Source organism: Dermacentor andersoni, chromosome 1 (assembly GCF_023375885.2).
Source record: "Dermacentor andersoni chromosome 1, qqDerAnde1_hic_scaffold, whole genome shotgun sequence".
NCBI classification, from domain to species: domain Eukaryota; kingdom Metazoa; phylum Arthropoda; class Arachnida; order Ixodida; family Ixodidae; genus Dermacentor; species Dermacentor andersoni.
The window spans coordinates 236,515,114-236,535,300 of record NC_092814.1 but is presented as its reverse complement, the minus strand read 5'-3'; the positions used below and the strand labels follow the sequence as shown (position 1 = coordinate 236,535,300).

At 48.1% G+C, this 20,187-nt stretch overlaps 1 protein-coding gene and 1 long non-coding RNA gene across 4 annotated transcripts in view; one reads left to right on the top strand and one right to left on the bottom strand.

The window, feature by feature from the left end:
• LOC129381025 (uncharacterized) overlaps positions 1–905 on the bottom strand; it is a 1,572-nt gene extending 667 nt beyond the window's left edge. Inside the window, exon 1 of the long non-coding RNA XR_008609279.1 lies at positions 757–905. This is a non-coding gene — a long non-coding RNA (uncharacterized lncRNA). The remainder of the gene's footprint in view (positions 1–756) is intronic.
• The window catches only part of LOC126547913 (GTPase-activating Rap/Ran-GAP domain-like protein 3), a 587,729-nt gene that overhangs the window by 391,641 nt on the left and 175,901 nt on the right, over positions 1–20,187 (top strand). The window lies entirely within an intron of this gene.

Below are 20,187 nucleotides of genomic sequence, written 5' to 3'. Positions count from 1 at the left end.
CGCGTCTTCGACAAGCGTGAGTACCGAAAGAACGTATATGTTGCGTGGCCGTAGAAAGCGTTACAAACTTGTCTCACTAAGCGTTACACTAAGCGTTACAGCGATAACCGCGGTTACGTTAACCGCGGTTAAGGTCGCCCGTGTAACAGGGGTATAAGATTCAGTACCCGCCAAACTAACAGTCACCATGGCCGGCTTGCTGTTTTGCTGACTGCTTCACAACCCCAGGCGCGGCGAGCGTGCCTCAAAAGTATCCCAAGTTACTAAATTACAATAATTTTTGGGGTCAGAGAATGCGTCACGAACTTCTACCAGTAAGATTCAGTACACGCGGAACTAACTGCGGCACACAGCGGCGCTGCGTTTCGCTGAGCCAGAACGCCGGCCGCGGCCACTGTGCTTAAAAGTATCTCAAAAGGTAATAAAATCAGTTACGATAGAGAAAGCGCCAGAACTTGTTCCGGTAAGATTCAGTACACGCGAAACTGCGTCACACGGCCAAGGTGGTTGTCGCTAACTGCGTCACAAAGCCAGGTGTGGCGAGCGTGCCGAAAACTACAGGAAAAGGTATAATAATGATGGGGCTCATAGAAAGCGTCGAAAACATCTCTCAGTACGAGTAATTAACTCAAATTAACTAGGCCTGGACGAGGGGAGCTGTTTTTCGCTAACTGCGTCACTATATAATTTCGGTTTTGTGCAGTGAGCCTAAACGTGCTTGAAGTGCGTCGCAGACTTTCAAACAAAGTTCCTCACCTTGCCGTTGCCCAGTAGTGGGGTGTCTAAATGCAGACGCAACGCAAGAAAACGCCGGGAGCCCAACAAACGGGCTATACATCCAAAAGAGACGGGTCGCCAAGCAGGCGAGCTTCACATGCGCAGCCTGCCTCGCTCGCTTCGGTGGCACGTCTGACGAATGACGCATACATATGGCGCGTCTGGCGTGCCGCTAGCTTGTTGCTAGGTGACGCAAGAAAAATAAGCCGCAAAGTATAAGTTCATTGATACGCAAAACGTTTTAGCTTCCGCGGGAAATAATTAATAAAATAAAACGTTGTCTGTGAGTTCATTTCACATTCTTTTTTTCCGATGCTCGCGTCAACTAACGGATGGGGTTGACACCAGGCGTGACGTGTTTCCTGGTGCCAGTTTTCGCCGAGTGTCTCCTCTTGTTGAATTTCTTTCTCTATGGAGGTACGCGGAAGCGTGCGCCAATGAGCCAGGGGTTCTATCGATAATGCGCATGCGTGAGATGAGGGAGAAGAAGAAAAGGAACCGTATTGCTTTCTTCTATATATATATATATATGGCCTCGAGCTTTTTTATGTCAAGTGCAGTGTAGGGTGACCATACCACTGAGGCGTACTCTAATAATGGTCTGATGTGGGATTTATAAGCGGTTAATTTGCGATTCTTGGTAGAGTACTTGAGGGTTCGTTTTAAGCATCCCAGTTTCCCAAGTGCTCTAGCGCAAATTTTTCCATGGGAAGGTGCCACTTTAGATTTTGAGTGAAGGTAATTCAAAGATGTTTGAAGATATTCACAGAAATTAAATAGTGCCCATTGTAACTGTAACTGAAACTTAGCGGCTGCTTTTCATTAGTAAAGGTCATTTTTATAGTTTTTCGCAATTCATACTCATTTGCCGCGTGTTGCTGCAACCACAAAAGCATGAAAATACATTTTTAAGAACCTCTTGATCACGTCTGTTAGTAACACTGGTATAAAGCACGCCGTCGTCAGCGTACAATCGCAGTTTCCCTGGTGTGTCCTCAATGACCTGTGTGACATCATTAATGTAAATAATGAACGACAGGGGTCCAAGGACCGAGCCACGCGGTACCCCGGAAGTGACTGTGGCCGACGATGACTGTGCGTGATCAAAAGTAACAAAATGAGACCTTAAGGTTAGCCAATCAGTTATCCTGCCTAGTATTTTCTCATCGTGAATAATTTTGCTGAGCCTAATAAGTTTTCTGCGGCACACCACATCAAATGCTTTGCTATGATCTATGAATATGGCGTCAACCCGACCTCGATTATTCAGAGCCGAAGCGATGTCGGGAGTGAATTCAATGAGTTGAGTAGTCGTAGAAAAAGCAGAGCGGAAACCATGCTGATTCTGCGACAATGTTATTATCAGTGAGGTACTTAAGGATATATTTATGAATTATATGCTGTAAGAGCTTGCAACAGGTACACATTAATGAAATATAGGCCTTTAGTTGGAAATGAATTGCTTATAATTACCCGATTTATTACCCGATTTATATTACCCGAATTACATTGGCAATCTTCCAAATGGCTGGCACAGTACATGTCTCTAACGATTTACGTAAAATTATGGTTAGGTAACGAGCGTTCAATTCAGGATAACGCTTCAAAAACATGTTTGGTATGCCATCCGGTGCGGCACCTTTATTAGTGTCGATGCTCAAGAGAAGGTTATAAATGCCGGTATAACTAATTTCAATTCCTGGAAATGGAGCCATTTCCTGGTTATTGCCAACGTCAGGGGTGGTACCAGTGTCATCTCCAAACACAGATTTGAAATAACTATTGAATGCTTGGAAGATTGTCGAAGAATAGGAACAGGACACATCATCTATTACGAAAGATGACGGGCAGGTAGTATTAGGATTGATAGCTTTCCAAAACTTAAGCGGATTATTTTTCATAAAAGAGGTTAATGGGATAGTCAAACAAAACTTTTTAACTTCACTAATTTTGGCTTTTATTTCATATTTAAGTAAGCTATTTAGGGACTCCCCGTCATTACTGTGTGCATTCTGGCGTTTCCGCAGGCGCTGTATGATTGGCCTGGTGTACCATGTGTGTGTAGCATGGCGTTTTATACTCTTTTGCGGAACAAACTGCGCTATACACTCATTAATGATATTGCAATATTAGGTAGTCAACGTATCAAGACTGCAGCGATCACTACAAGACACCAAATCGTCAAAACCTGATGCAAGAAGTGTCGTCAGCACACTCAAAATTCAAGACAGTTTTAAACGTTGGTCGTACTGGCGCACAAGCAACATTTAACTAAACAATAACAGCCTTGTGGTCGGAAATTTCGTCGACAACACTGCGCTGATATCCATTCTCTACCAATTCATCCTTAACAAAAACAAGAACTGAGACAGAATCTTCGCGCGTTGCATCATTAACCAACTGCGATAGATCAAAAGCTACTGACATGTCAATTAACGAATCACAAATTATCCTATCACGGCCAGTTGATGTTAACGAATAGGAATCTATAGCAGGTGCAATAAAGCCACCGGTTAGTGCCAGTTTGGAACAGTTCAGCTTTTGTCCGACAATACAGTCACTAATAGCCGAAAAAATGTCGGGCGGAGTTAGGGGGACGGTAGATAGCACCGATAACAATAGTGAGACGATCAAGCTTTAGTTTGATGTAATAGTTCTGCGGAAACCCGCAAGGCGCAGAGGAGTAATTTTTAAAGGGAAAATGAGACATCCACCCAAACGTAGCTAAGTGCTACAAAGGAAACCCATACGGGTTCCTCGAAAGAAAGGCTTCGCAGTTGAAGAAAAGAACCAGGACGAATTTTTTTTTCAACTGCGAAGCCTTTCTTTCGAGGAACCCGTATGGGTTTCCTTTGTAGCACTTAGCTACGTTTGGGTGGATGTCTCATTTTCCCTTTATCAAGCTTTAGTTTGCGCAATATTGATTCAGCATTTGGAAGTTCTGGTAGTAAAAATAATTCAATATCACTTTTAATAAAAAGTGACACTCTGTCACCACGATCAGAAGGCCTGTATTTTCTTAGGACCGTATAACCAGGAGGCAAGAATTCATGATCAAGAATGAATTCATTTAGCCAAGTCGCAGTCACGCAGATAACGGATGGAATAAGACATTTAATGAGCGTTAAAGCTTTCAGTTTTATTAATGAGGCTGCGCGCAGTTAGATTCAAAAGCGTGAAGTATTGCGTACGAGACCGTCAATCATTGTCCGTCGCGGTCAACCGATGGTTTTCTCTAACGATGGCTTTTTTGCCATCGTCCCAAGAACACCGAACGTTGTCCACCAATAGGTGATCGTAGTGCAGCCGGGCTTTTACTGCATTTGTCCACTTGGAAATTCTTATGCGTGACTGGCCGTCATCTTGCTGTACTGCCGACTAGTAAGGGGGTGGGACCTCGTCAAGCTGTTCGAGCTTTTAGTCTCGTACTCCTCCTTTTCAAAGGAAATAAACATGATTGATTGATTGATTGATTGATTGATTGATTGATTGATTGATTGATTGATTGATTGATTGATTGATTGATTGATTGATTGATTGATTGATTTTTTTCTTATCTCAGCGGAATTCTGCCACAGCTCCCGGCGTATCTGCCTCACCCGGACAGAAAAGTCTTCATTTATAAATATTTTCGTGCCCTTGAACTTACTTTCATTACTTAAAATAGCGACGTTAGTTCTAAAATCCAGCAACTTGGGTCTTGGGTTAATGCTCTTACGCACTTCCACCCTATGACAGCGTTCGATATCACTGCACTTAATGCGTGTAGTTTTCATGTAATCAGTCCAGTTACCGTTTCCAGCAACTCCCCTAAAGCTTCGCGAGAGCTTTCAGCTGGGCCGTATATGAGCAAGTTATTTCTACGGGACCCGTTTTCTAAATCGTCGTTTTTGCGATCCAATTTATTAACAATCTCCCGAAAGTCAGCTATGGCTTTTTCAAGTTCAGATACGCGCGGTGCAACTTCGGTCATGGATGCAGTGGACTACTCTGTATTAGTTAATCGCTCCTCGTAGGATGCAACTTTAGAGGAAAGACCTGCTATCTCTTGGCTAATTTCTGCCGGTCCTGAGAGTAATTCAAGCAACAGTTTTTCAATTTCGGGACCAAGGTTAGTCGCCACATCACCGCACAAGAGCAACAGCATCCTCAAGGAATTCATTAGCGAACAAAACACATTCATGAGGACCGCAGGGGGGTCCGGCAGCAGCAGTAAAAAATGGTTGTCACTTCTATTGTTTTTGAAGTTGTACTTCAAGCTTACCTGCATGACAGAGCAGAAGATTTTGAATCGAGTGCATTCCATGCTACCGCCGGACCAACTAACTTCCAGCATATCCAGTCTTCAAGGTGACATGCCGGCAAGGATGTGAACGTGGTTTAGAAGAACTTGTTGTTGGGCGAGTTAATGCATATTAGCAAACATTTTTTAACTGCGCAATCAAACGATCACAGTGAGAGAGCACACAAGGACAGGTGCAGTCCTTGTGCGCTCTCTGTGTGATCGTTTATTCGCGCAGTTGAAAAAATGTTTGCTAAGTGAAGGTTCTACTTTCTCCTTTTTTCTTCTTTTTTTTCTCCTTTCTCTTCTTATTCTTAGCATTCTGGGTACTTTGTTTGCTATCATCTTTGTCTTCCAGTTGATGTCCCGAAAAGAGCATAAAACAATGGCTAGCAACGATAAAAAAAGAAAGCAAAAAGGGGGGGGGGGGGACACTGCAAGAGCCGCCGAGCTCGTTATTGTTGCCACACTGGTCTCCCGGAGATTAAAATAAATGTGATTACTTCGCCTTTCACTTGCCTTTCTTTTCCTTACCTCCTCAGTACTTTCCAGCCGGGAAAAGAAGTAAAAATAGATTAAAGTGGTGCGCCTTCATTACTTCCTGAGCTCATTGACTCGCCCCTTTCATCAACTGAACAGTATCATTTAAATTATTGGGCGCGCCCGGGCATCGTAATATAATGTCTTCTGAAGTATTTCCTCGCAGTCTTTTTGTTTCCAAGATATTTTTCACGTTCTCAATCTCCGGCTCTGCCCTTTTTCTGAAATGCGCTTGCAGCGTTAATTGAACATAGCCGGCCTATTACGGACCCCGATCTTCGAGACTGGCCGTTTTGCTTGCTGCTCGTTCCTCTCGTTTTGTCGCTTTTACTCTGTCGCTCTCTCTCTGCTTTGCGTGCTCAATTGTTCTCCGTGTGTTCTTCGTATCTCCTCTACGGCCGATCTCATCCTGCACGCATCGTTGTTCTCGAATCGCGCGTCGCTGCACGGCACATTTCCACATCGACCGTAAATGGCCGTCTTTTTGTTTGTTCTTTCGTCCTTCTCGTCTCATTTTGGCTTCTCTTGTTTCATAATGGAAATCAGGTCGTCCGTATGGGTCGATCACGTCGCTACTCCCTTTTATGGTCATGGTGAGGGGCCATGTCGTGTCCTAGCTATGGTCGTCAGAATTTTTTCGCACTGTCTCAACAGCTTCGTAAAAAAAAAAAAAAAAAATACGGAAGCTGTGTTGTTTCGTTTGTCCCAGTTCTTCTCTTTTGGATAGACTAAACATTTTTTTATGGGACATCAGCAAAACTGCACTTATGGCTTCCAAGAATTTTCAAAATGCATTTCAGTGTGTAGTAAGGCATGCAGGTGAACGTGCGGTGTATGTTGTGGCTCTCAACAACAGTTTGCTGGTCCAGGCTAGTCCTGTGCTCTCCCTTTCAGCCTCTTTCTTGGCAGCAATGTAGCTGCGATTGTCATCTGATGCGCCTCGCGGCAGCAGTTGCGGCGTAGTGTAACGTAGAATGTTGTGGCTACTTGTTACGCGCTGAAGAGATGAGGTGAGCACACAGAAGATCCGTAGAAATTTTCCTGATTTGGTTTATTTGACATTTAGTTACCCGAATTATACATTTAAGCACTTGCATACTATAACTATGACAAATAAGCAGCACTCGCTGCGACCTGGTCTCCGGCGCGAACTCCCGCCGGGCGCCTCAAGAAACGTTCCACCACCCCGCGAGAGAGCAAACAAAACACCAATCACAACTCGTTGACCAGAACCAATCAGGTCACACAGATTGAAGTAAGCACACACAATTGCGGGCGGGCTTGGCTGAGTTTGAACTCAATGACAGCCGTCTGCCTAAAGAATTACAACCCAAAGCGAAGTAACAACTTGCAGAAAACTACCGAGATAGCCTTTGGGCTTTTGATGAACTAGAGGGAAGAACAATGGGTGTATAGAAAGCCAAAGTGCACAGAGGAGTCGGGAAACATTCACCGAACAGTTTGGGAAATTAGAAGACGGGGCTTCTGTCACCAGTATAAAAGTCGGGCGACAACGTGCTCGCCCTGCTGGACTATTAGGCTCAGTGGGTGGGGCCCCGCCTGAGATTCCCCCAACTGGCCTCGCAAATCGTGGGCGATAAGACATTTCGAGAGAAAAACCGATAAGAAAAAAAAAATAACACTGCTACACAACACAGGCGACAAAGGAGCGTAAAGACCAGCAGCTACGCGACAGTAGTATGAATTTCACAGTAGTATGTGTGTAGAAGACTTTTATTTCCCGCTTCTGTGATTGCTTAACGTAACAACTATATATAACCATTTAGTAACAATGTGTTCTCAATTGAAGCATACACACACTTTCGCTAACGACAGCCTAAATAAACTTCGCTAAACAGCGTCTGGCCAAGCCTGTATGACAACGCCACCGGATACAACGTGGAGTAGTGTATTAATATGGTTTACTGCCAAAAGAAACCATCTGCCGATGAAAAAAGAATAAGAAAGATTTGCGGAACTGATTGCCAAGGTTGTTGGAGGATATAGTGGGTACATTTACAGATGAAAATATTAAAAAAAGAGAGCTTTGTATGGACAATGGCCCCTTCGGATGCCAACTTTCCGGCTACCCTGTTTGCTTCTACGACGCAGGTGCAAACTCTCGAAAGAGATTCCTGTCTTGTTTGGTCTGGTGCGCTATTCGCCACGCCATACGAGTATAGGCACTACCAGCTCCTGTCTCTAAACAGACGACAGCGCAAGCGGAGCACAGATGCACGAATCTACCCGCCGTGAACAGCCCCTCGTAGCCTGCACCCCCCCTCTTTTTCTTTTTTTTTTGTTTGGCACTTTTAGGGCGTGTAGCTTTCCCATCCTCCAAGTCACGTGGGCGTCGCGAATCAGTCGCGTCTGGGTGAGATCTCGTTGCAATCGTAGAAAGTGTTCTTATGACAGCGCACGCGGTTTCGAAATCACGTCCGGCGAAGGAAGGTGACTTCGCTGTACCGTATACTATCAGTGGTGAGTTGTCGGTTGACCGGTGACACCGCGTTGAGTCGGTGAATCATTCGAGCGCAATGGCTAAGCGCATTTTTTTTTATTAGTGGTGTGTACTGTACTCGCGGACAACTTTCTGTGTCAATGACTGCTAATCTACGGAGGCAAAGCGCGTACAAATAACAGCTTCTGAAAGGAGTCCCACATGTTCAACCACGTTAGCTAAAGTTGTAGAAGAGAAAATATAAACACCCTATTTAGAACAGCAAAATAAGATAGAACACACCGCCGAATGTTAAATTTGATTTATTTTTCTGCTTTTCTCTTCCGCGTCTGGGCAAATGCGAAACCCTGGCACATGGAAGCTACGCTTAGTGTTTGTTCTGAGAAACCAAAAGCGCTGAAACCATATGCTGCCGGACTACTTGACGCGATAACACATGTGGTGGTGGTGGTGGTAGTGCAGCAGACGGGGTTAACCTGGCATACATAGCTGGCAACTGTTTCGCCTGAGCCTCATGCGGGTGTCACTATGTGTGTCACAAGGTGTCGAAGAGCCCGGTGTCTCGCATGAAGGCAATCAGCAGTCGTTGCACTCTCTTCCTGATTGCCGCGGGCCCTCCGGGGAAACCGACGTCTTCAAAGGTGCTGTGCGAAAGACCATTATTTAGCAGGCTGTCGACCAACGCTTGTTCTTTCTGTGTCGAACTGCGGGCATAGCCAAATGAAATGTTCGATGTCGCCGATGTCACCACAGAAGGCACAGATCGGGGGTGCGCATCGTCCAGTCTTGAATAACCAAGCCGGGGTGTACGCGCAGTCGGTTCTGATGCGGTACAACAGCGTTGCTTCTTTGCAAGTAAATCTGTTGGCCACACAGGCTTGGTGTGGAGTCTGGTGGATCGCCCTAAAGTGAATGCGGATTGTATGTTTCGCGCTCTTACTTTTGGGACACATGTCAGTGCTAGGCGTGCAAGAGAATCGGCTTTTTCATTTCCTTCAATTCCTGCGTGGCATGGGATCGGTTGAAATTTTACGGTAACACATGTGCAAAAGCTCCGCCCCCATAGCTTTCCCTTCATCGCCACAGAAAATTGTCCGCGAGTATACGCCTTTCCATTTATTTTTACTTCCGGTGCTTACTGTGCTTATTCTGGCTTTGATATTGCACGTTTTTGCCTCACCTTTATGTGAACGGGTTTGCACTCCTACCCTTGGAAAGCGGGGTCCCCTGGTGAAGGCATTCACACCGATTGACAGAAAATTTGTGCAGTGAATTATGGTTGGCTGATTTTCAACTGCGAAAAAAATTGTAAGGTATTGAAAGTTCAGCGGCGCAGTCCAGCTCATTTTTCAGCATCGCCCATTAAGCCAGTATGGAACATGCTTCTCCGTTAAATTTTGCAGATCTACTTTACCAGTTCTCTTACGTTCAAAGTGTCGCTTAGTTACGACATCGTCGTCGTCAGTCATCATAACCCGTCAGCAGCCCAACCTATTCGCCCAGAGGAGACCAGCGTGAGAAAGTAAGTGAATGCATTCGGCGTAGAGTGAGCGAAGCGAACCTAAGACAAAAACTGTACATTACTTCTCGTGGTTACGCATATGTGCAGCACATCTGCCATATTCTTCACTTTTGTGACCCGCTACGTTGGCTAAGCACCTATGGCATTGTGCCCTTGAGCGCAAAGGGCCGGATTCACAAAGCTTTTCGTTCGTAAAGCGCTGTTTGATGTTTGCCGACCACCTTCGCTATAAGATGCCTAACATCATCGTTCGCTGGCATCTGCTCTTACAAACACTCTTAGTGTAATAACTTTTTTGGAAACCGACACTTCTTTCTTTTCAGCGGCGGCCGCATTACACTGGAAGCACGATGCAATAACGGCTAAATGTTTCATACACTCAAGGACAACATTGTTGTAGTAGCGATAGATGATGGAGGAGATAAAATAATGATAATGATGATGATACTGTAAACAGGTATTTGCTTTTTGGCGCCTACTATCACACTTGCCATTGTAATCTGGGGCCAGCTTCACAAAGCTTTTCTTTCGTAAGTGCTCTTTGCCATTGGCCAGTCGCTTTTGCTAATAATATTTCCAGCACAGGCGCTACATATACGTTTCCATTAGTTCCAACTGCGTTTATTGTTTTCATTGTCTGTTATTAGCTGATTTCTGTCTGATAATGCGCATTTCATCTACGTTTCTTTATTCTGTAATGCCTGAGCACTCTTAGGGTGCTTCACGCACTTTCCAGAAGCGAGCTATCTATCGAGCTATCTATGTTTGTATCTAACCGTTTTCCCGCGTACCTGGGTCACCGGGCACTCCGCAGTCGAATGCATAGCTCACAGGACTGCTGTGCTGAGGGAACAGGGTTAGAAACAAACCGTCAGACTAACCTTGGTCACTGAGTGAATGTGTACGCATGTGCCGCTTCTTCAACGAACTTCTTTCCCGCCGAAATGGGTCCCTGTAGATGCTGGACTGGGTGGGTACAGCTGTTCAGTGACACTCTTTGATACCAACTTGGGTCACTATTTATGTGCCAGTAGGTGCGTGTACTTCATTGTACTTCAATAAAGGAATGCCGCTCTACAGTGATGAAAAGGATCCCTTAAATTTCTCCGATGCCGAGCGCAATAGAACCAACGTCACAAGGGCTCCTAAGGACAGCAACCCGACGCATTATCAGGCAGCGCCACAAATGCACTCGGTATGTGCCACTCTTCTATGAACCTCTCGCCAACTTGAGTCACTGAGCATGTGGCACTGTGTGTGCGGCAATTGAGGGAACAATTCCCAGCGTTCGCGTGTAACGGAGCGCGATGCTTCTCGCCTCGGAGGCCACGCGTGGACTTCTCGGCAGCGCCACTACCTGGCGCATCGTGTCCATAAAGAAGCGCGAGAAAGAAGCCCAGTTGCTGTATGACGCGTTTCTCAGCGTTCGCACGCACAGGCGCTCCGTGCATTTCGGGAGAGAGAAAGAGACAGAAGTTATAAGGGAAAGGCAGGGAGGTTAACCAGGCTGAACCCGGTAGGCTACCCTGCACTGGGGAAGGGGAAAATTGATTGAAAGAGGAGAAGGAAGAAGTTCACAGTTTGCACTATCACGCACACAAGCGTTCATCACTGGTTCAGTCACAGGCGGTCATACAGGCTGGTGCATTTAAAGAAACGCACCAGCGCCTTTGTGGCCTTGCCCATAGCAGACGCACGAGGCCAACGGCCCAAGATCTGCTCCTCTGTGAAAGCAAGGTTGCCTAACTGCTCCAAAGCATCTCGGAGGCCACGCACAGGCTTCGGGGTGGCGGTGCTAGATGGCGCTGAGTGTTCACAGGGAGGCGGGAAAGTATGTACAGTATGCACATACGCACAGTAGGTGGATCATCTATGCATGTGCGACATGCATATGTACATCACATAACCGCACCATGTACTTATGTAACGCATGTCACATGGTATAACATGCACAACGTGGCACATCGCTATACCACTGTACAACTATTTTTTATTTCTTTCATTCGCCTAACAACGCGCACACGCTTGCTCACTTTCAATCGCACTAGCCTCGCGCATTTCCGACGTCAGCATCAATACTCGCCAGCGTTACGCTTTTTGCTTTTCTTCCAAATCAGTTTGCTTTTCCGGGGGCACCGACTGTACAGGCTGACTCCGAATTTGGCGCTTTCGTGCCAATTGAGTGCCGTATTGTTCCGGCGTCCCTTCTTTTTTTTCTCGAGACGACGTGCTCTATTTGCGGCCGTTTTCACGACAAAACAAGCATAGCGGCGCCTCGCTTCTTTCACTCTTCTCTTCTGCAGTGGCCTTGAAGCCATCTGCGCCGCTCCGGCTCCTCGTCGTTCACTACGCGTGAAGCCGGTTCGAGCACCTGCTTGCTCCTCGAACATACTGTGCACCTTAAGGCGCCAGGTACCGCGAAGTGGCTTATTGAGAGAAAATAATGTTTTGCATTTAAAAATTGGCCTTCCAAAGGGCTTGCGTTTACGCTGCGAGCACCGTTATTGTACATACTCGCTCTCAGGGCGAGCAGTTTCTGCAGTTCAAGCATCAAGCCACAAGGACACGTAGAATTAGGTTGCGAACGTTTGCTGCATGCGGCTGCTTTGGAGTTACAGCTCTATACATCTACGCATAACTTGGCCCCTAAAATGAAGAAACGCACTGGATTCCAGAAAATGAGATTGGTAGTCATGAAAGCCAAAAGTCGTGGAAGTGGACGACTCACTTTCGCGGTATACATGAACAAGGTATACATGAAACAAGCAAAAGCCCCTGACGGGTTTGCGAAAGCTCAAAGTACACCGGCGTGTATGGTATGGCCCCTCGCCATGACGTGGCCTTTCCTCAAAGACTGACGTAGAGGTGCTGGGAAGTGACCGCCGTTGAGTGGGCCCTTCTTTATTGTACGCTCGATGTTCACGTTGAGCGCACGCGCGTTCGGTTTGCGTTATCACGGTGCGCGTCTGACGCTGGATCTTTCGGACACGATGGACGCCATCGCCGCGGCCATTGAGCCCACATCTCGCGCCCCTGTTGTGATCCTCTAGATAGTCTTGTGCCGCTCTCAGCGAGCGCCGATCCTTTTCTGGTGCATTTTCCTCAAGACGAGAAGCGAACGAGCTGCGAGGACGGGACACGTCCAACACGCACACACGGGGAGCACATTTGGTCCGTACAATGCGCGTCGCCATTATCCCCTGCGAGTGGTATGGTGAACACGTATCTTTCTTTAACGTTCGTGTGCGCGGTGAAAGCGGACACTGGCTAGACAACGCTCAAAGTAGACCATCGCGTTCAACAACGGGAGCGGGTGTACGCGATGTATGCGACCAGCAAACGGGAATCGACGCTCTCCAAACAATGAAAGAGTCATGCAGGCAAGCGGAGCAGTGCACATGTACGATGCAGGCAACCACGAACGGGGCCTTTTCATGCTCGAGTCGATCTGCTAATGTAAACATGATTCGTCCGCGCGTAAGCGGTAGAACGGCGGGGATATTTTAAAAGTGTTATTCAATGCCTGAAGCGGGGGGAGGGGGGCAGCAGCGGATCTTTAATGCCACTAAAACGGGATTTCTCTTTTTTCTTTTTTATTGTTGTAAACTGGGCCTCACGCCGTTCATTTCTCAGAAACGAGATGGCGCTTTCCGAAGGGACCGTTTGCATGTAGATAAAACTCCCCGCACATCTTTTTTCGCTAGTTTGCTTCGTATGGTGTGCGTATACTATAGGACATCCCTATGCGTGTCGTTTGCAACGGCTGTTCACTTCTCACGCGCATCCGTGGCCGTGGAACTTCCTTCCCAGTGTTGCCCTTCTTTTTTCGTTCGGCCCCTGTTCGTGGGACCTCCTTTGGGCCATTCTAACAGTGCACGAGTTTCTACAAGATGAGAGCAAGGCAATTTCCCTGAGCGCAGTTTCTTGTACAGTGAAGCGACGAGCGGTGCCGAATCGGTCGAGCGTCTTGGTAGAAATGCCAAGGGTGAAAGGGGACATAACTGCTTACGCGCGCGCGGATCCATTTTCTCGCGCGGCGCGCATTATGGCTCTCGAACATCCATCTTTGAACTGCAGGCAACGCACCATGTTGAAAGGATTGTTGAGCTTTGCCCCCCCCCCCTTATTATTTTGTGCTTAAGCCCTTACGCATTACCTCCTTGAGCGGTCAGAATCATCCTCTGTTCGTAGCTTTAATACCCGCCGTCGGTCAAGCGAAACTACTGAAAGATATCGTCTTTTTTCACATAAAGGAACCAGTGAATGAAAAAGAGCAGAGCACGAATTAAAACGTATGTAGAAGTAAAGCGCTTTTTAATAGCCCTGCTCAGAGCGGTCAATACGTTGCGGAATCTCGAAAACGCTGACATCCCGTACAGCTACAGACTGATAAGGGCAGAGGGATGCACTGTCATAAGCTTCATTTTCTCCTGCACTGTTTGGTTAAACATGGTAGAAGTGTTTAGAAATCTGGAAGATGGAAAGTGAACTTAGCTGCTGAACGGTTGGTCTGGACTAATCTGAGGAAAAAAAAGAAAAAGCCTTGAAGAAATTAAGTCTGTTGTATTGCCGTCCACAAACTGGAAAATTTCAGCGTTGCGATTGATTTTGAAGAAACCAGTCTAACTATAATATACCGGTTAGTATGTTTAGGAATTATATTAAGGGCGGCCGTTCTATACTTCTACAAATTGGGCAAAATACGGCGTTCAAAAGATGTGCCTTTTTTAAGATGCCAGTCCCATATGTCTATCTGCGGAACTAAGCGTCGTGGGCCCGCTGGAAATGGCTCAAATATAAGCTCAGTTCGGCATTCATGCTGATATCAGTTCTTTCGATCCATGCAACAACGCAGCGAACTATGGAGCACGCCAAGAAATTAGTTCGCTTTGGTGACCGGTGGTATCGGCAATATTTACTCAGAAAAGAAGGATGTCGTTGTATTGTCTTACTTGCTCACATGTTTTTCATAGCTTTCGCAATGTTCTTGCCTTTTCGAAAGCCAGGTTATCGATCCTCTCAGAAAATATCTGAGCTAATATCGCGCTCCGTTCGGCGCTATTATATAGGCAATGGGTATGCAGAGTGCTTTTTCTTTTTAGTTCGAACGATGCTTTTTAATAGCATGGAGCATATACCTCAATTCGGCCTGTATGGGCGGATTAGGTTAAGAGGTGGGTATTATTTTAAAAAAAGCACGGGTGGCTAATTAAATAAGTACACTAATTAGATTTTCATTATTCACTTCAGGACGCGTTGAAATTGCGAAATTGAAGCCGTGAAATAAAGCGAAGTCAAGTTTTCTTAGCAAACACCTTAAGAGTCGCAACACTTTCAAGACATCCGTCCTCAATATATGCTACGAAATATGTTAGCGATCCAGTCAACAGTTTCCAAAAAAAAAATCTTCCTTTAGCAGTTGAAGGCTATCTTTACTCGAACGCTAATGGACTATCTTTAATGGAACGCTAATGGACCTTTTAGCCCATTCGGGGAGCAGATTCGCGGAGGGATATCTAGAATGTGCTATAGTAGTTCCGTTAAAGAGGCCAAATATCACTTCATTTCTGTCCGACTTCAACTTCGCAATTGAAGAATGGGTACTACAGTGAATAATTAAAAGGCTAATTACTGGAATATTTTATTAGTTGTCTGAACATTGGGATTTCTCGTGCAAGTAATCTTCATCTCTTCCAGAAGCCCATTTGAGGAAGCAGAAAAAGCCCAGTCAGGAGCGGTAGGCCCAGTCAGGAGACAGATTGCCTGCTTTTGCCTCTCTTCGTAGGCAGTTCTTGAATTGTCCAAATAAAAACGAATCGAGTCGAAAAAAAGCGCTATCTGTCACAAAGGTGGCACCTTTATACGTGATGAGGTTGATTTTAGATCGCAGTAGTAAAATCGAAGACCTCATCGATACTGTGCTGAAGTGCGTCATTAAAATTATTGGTTCTCTGAAGCGATACTTCCGTAACACTACATTTCATTTGACGCCAGGAGGTGCTTCCTAGATTGCATAAGCTAACCCCAATTGGCCGTGTGCTTTCTTGTTCGGGGCAAAAGTCAATTATGTGATAATGATAACAATCAAGGTGCAATGAATGTGGGCGCACTACTGTCGTTAAAATTCCGAAGAAACCGCCTGACGATTACTGTTGACGGTAAAGCGTGTAGCACTCAATCAATATAGCGACGCAACGTCTTGCCACCGTTGAAACGAGTCATACATCTGGTGTTTACTGCAGCGGAACTCCTCTTTCGAGATTCCTTACTAGCACTCGGTGCCGTCAAGCGGAGCCTCCCATCAAGCCTAAGCACAGCCTCCCGAATGTATGGCGCGCTGGCGTGTGCGCGCGCTGGGAAACGCACCATGCGGCCACCGGGCCGCATTTTTAACGCGACAGCGTTAAGGAGCTCGTGTCGCAGAAAAGCCGGTGTCGTCGGCGTCGGTGTCGGCGTCAGCGGCGTTGGCCGTGAGCGATAAATCCCAGAAGGCACTTCATAAATAAAAAACATCTCGCAAGATGGGCTGGTGGGAATCGAACCAGGGTCTCCGGAGTGTGAGACGGAGACGCTACCACTCAGCCACGAGTTCATTCGTTCAAAACGGCACAATACCGCGTCTAGTGAATGCGGTGTTGCCTTAGAAACGTGCCGTAGAAAGTTATGCTGCGGTGTATATCGGTAATTATGACCATGTAACTTACAGAAGTCGCAGTTTCACGAGTAGCGAAGTACGTTTCCGCTAGATTTCTTCTGCGCTCTGCGCACACGCAGAGCCATCTTGCGGCAAACACAGAAGACCCCCTCCTCGCAATGTACGGCGCTGCCCCGACACGTGGCGCGCCACTCGCCCCATGATCGCGTCCGCCTTCATGGCGCGTTGCGGCCCGGCTATCTGTGCTGATCGCGACGCTTGGCTGGCGTAGATCGTTTTAAGTAGGCGGTGCGAGCGGGGTGCAATAACGCTATCGCGTTCCACTCTTAAAAGCGAAGCTTAAGCGTCCTCCAATTTTTACAATGGCTAGTAAGTACACGCGGCACTTTCCGAGGCGCCCGACGTTTCTGCGCAGGCGCGACTAAGAGCGGACGCGAGAGAGAAAACCTTGGGGGGGGGGGGCTTTCTTTGCTCCTTGAATATCTGACTTTGCCTAGGCACGACGGAGGAGTTTCTTTGCTCGTGTTGCCAATCAGTCGGCCGAAGTGAACGGACGTGTCGTCGGCGCGCTCCGCAACCACCGAGACTACGCGACCTTCACCGACCGCCCTTGACCGCCCTTGCTCGGGCCGCTTTCGCCGGGAGTCATATGAGAAGCGGCTTTCTCGCCGTTTCCCACCGACCGCCTTTTCTTCCCGGGATTTTTTGCCGCTCCCCGCGCCTCTACAGCTCTGAAGCAGTTCCAACGCGGCTGCCCCTGCCGGGGCCATAGCTGCCTTGGCGTGTTTTCTACACCATGAACCAAGAGCGCCAAGCGACCAGCTCTTCCGAGGCCCATGTTCTAAACGGGCGTGCAAAGGGCCTTCGGCCAATTCACCGATCTGTTTCGATGGAGCATTTATCTACCGCAACGTCATTTTCCAACGAGCAGAAGACGCAATCGGCGATGGAGAACGCCGCCGCGCGTTCCTCGACAACAACGAAGACGCCCGAGGTGGATACCGCGGGAGTGGCCGCCGATCCCATCGTCGCCAATTTTCCCTCCCAACAACGAGAGGTAGACACTCCGACCAGGGAAAGAAAGGTGGAGGATGCTACCCCGAACATTTACGACGACAAAACTGACGACGTCACAGGTGGCTGTTGGAAGACAGTCATACATAAGCGACGCATCCGTCAAACGCACGCTAAGAGGCAACCCTCCGAGAACATCTCGGGCATTCCGGACGCCTCCCAGCCTCCCGTACGCAAGCGCAGTCGGAATCAGAACCTGCCTCAACTTCCTTTGCACGACGAAAAGATTCTGCGGCCTCACGGAGGACTTTGCCTCGATAAGTGGACGCGCCCAGAACTCGCCAGTGCTCTATGGAGTGCAGCCGGCTTGACCACCGACGATCGTCAGGACATCATATTCCGACTGCGACCTAAGCACAACTTGGCAATCATCAGCATACCCCAGTCACACTAGCCGACGCATTGTACAAGGTGAGGGAGCTGAACCTTGGTCAGCGGGTCTTGGCCTTGGCCATCACAACATATTTTGCGGCCCCAGACAACTCATGTAAGGGAATTGTTCCTGGTCTTTTGCCCGGCACACCGTCTTCCAAGCTAGTGGATGAGCTTTTGGCTCCTGGAACTCAAATACTTCAAGCACGAATGATGGGTCAAACCAACGTTGCGTTGGTAACATTTGAAGGACATAAAGTGCCTCGCTACGTGCGTTTTTATGGCGCAGAACTCTGCTGCTAGCCCCATCGACCCCGCCAACTGGTCTGCAAGATATGTCACAAGCTCGGCCATTGGGCTGATTACTGTCCTACGCCGCACGTGGTCATTTGCGCGACGTGCGGGACTGACACCCCACCGCGTCACATCTGTGCACCCCACACTGCAGATCCTGTGACGGGACCACCCTACAGCGGATCCAAACTGCCCGCGGCGTGCTAGGCAGACACTGAACAAAGCTTGGGTGCGGAAAGCTCTCGAGAAAGAGCATCGTGAACTCCAACCCTCCAGCGACCCGACCACTACCACAAATACGGCGGAGACCCGAACGTCGCGCGCCCCAACGAAGGAGACCAGACAAGACCGGTCAGAGACCCGTTCGAGATCCCGTCGCAAGTTCCGGACCCGCTCGAAGTCTCGGTCCCGATCCCGCGAGGCATCGGTGCGCCTCCCAGAGAAGCGCCCTCCTTCCCCATCTTCCCAACAACCCTACAAGAAGGCCCTGCAGACCAACGCCCCAGCCAAGGTGACCCTGGTTCCTTCATGGGTGCAGCGGACTCCGGAGAAGAAAACAGCAATGGAGGCGCCTCGGGAGGTATGTCGGGCGGAGGGTCCCCACATCTCGCTCCGCCCCGTAAATGTCTCCCTACCCCTTCCCCTGTTACCAATTCGCTATCAAATCCCGATCCTCTAATAGAAATAGCCCGCCTACGTCGTGACATGGGGGCGCTGTGAGCGCCTGCAAAAACAAATGGACGCGCTGGTGGCAGACATGAGCACTAGTATGCAGGCGGCTCTGGACAGGATAGAACGCCAAATGAAGGCTCTTCAAATAGGGATTACGGAACAAGTGAAATCATGTATAGAGTGCACTTTCGCACGCATGCAAGTTCCTGAGTTTAGCGGTAATAACGAAAGCGCGCTTTCCGACCAAGGCTCTCGGCCGCAACCTTCAAATGTGGGCACCCGGCGCCCGCATCCCTATGCACGACCGCCTGCTTCCTCTCGCGATGATGATGCCGCCGCGTAACGCGGAGCAACTAGTGGTGTGGCAGTGGAATTGTAGGGGATTCCGCCGAAAACAAGGTTCCCTACAGCAGTATATCGCCACATCCACGAACCCTCCCGATGTCATCCTCTTACAGGAAGTCAATTGCACCCCTTCTTTATCCGGCTACAGCACGCTCTCGAGTGTCTCTCCTCTTGTGGGAGCCTTAGTTTCGAAACATGTTACATGTCGCATGCATACCGCTAACATTGACATTCCTCACCAAATATTGGAAATAATTACGCAAGGTAAACGCAGCGAGAGTCTGTTTATACTCAATGCATACAGTTCCCCCGTTCGCGAACGCACTGTTTTCAGCACCTACTAACAGAATTTGGTAGGTTTGGACGGGTTTGTGTGGTGGCCGGCGACTTTAACGCTCCGCATACTGCATGGGGTTACGTTAAATCGCAGGCTAAAGGGACCCGCTGATGGAATACCATCTGTACCATGAGATACACACTGCTTACCGACCCAGAGCACCCCACTCGGATAGGCAACATCGTATCTCGTGACACCTGCCCTGACCTTACCTTCGTGCGCAATACTGGCCCAGTCGTTGCGCAGGGGCCTTTAGAGGAGCATCTTGGTAGTGACCACTACATTGTGACGACCACCTTGTCATTACGGGGTGCGCGCAGGCCCAAGCGAAATGTGCGTATAACGGATTGGGCGAAATTCAGGGAACGTCGCCAGGACCCACTTGAGCGCCAAGGGTACGAACGCTGGCTTGACTCTCTCGCGCAAGATCTAGAGGCCACCACGAGCACACTGCGCACCACAACCGAGACACCAGACATAGATCCTCATTTACTTCATCTTTGGAACGCCCGCAGTGGGTTGACACGACGATGGAAACGACAACGCCTCAACCGAAAACTTAGGAAACGTATAGATCAAATTACACGGGAATCTCAGGAGTATGCAGAGATCCTTGCGAGGAATAACTGGCGAGGATTTTGCGATCGCCTCTCAGGCACATTGAGCACAGCAAAAACGTGGTCGATTCTTCGCTCACTCACAGATCCCACCACAACAAAGAGAAAAACATTTCAACAGCTGCACATCCTAATGCACGAGTACAGGGACGATATCTCGACACTCCTCAGAGAGCTAGAGAAGCATTTCATACCCACAGGCCCGGCGCCACAGTACCCTGACTATCCTCATGTAGGCG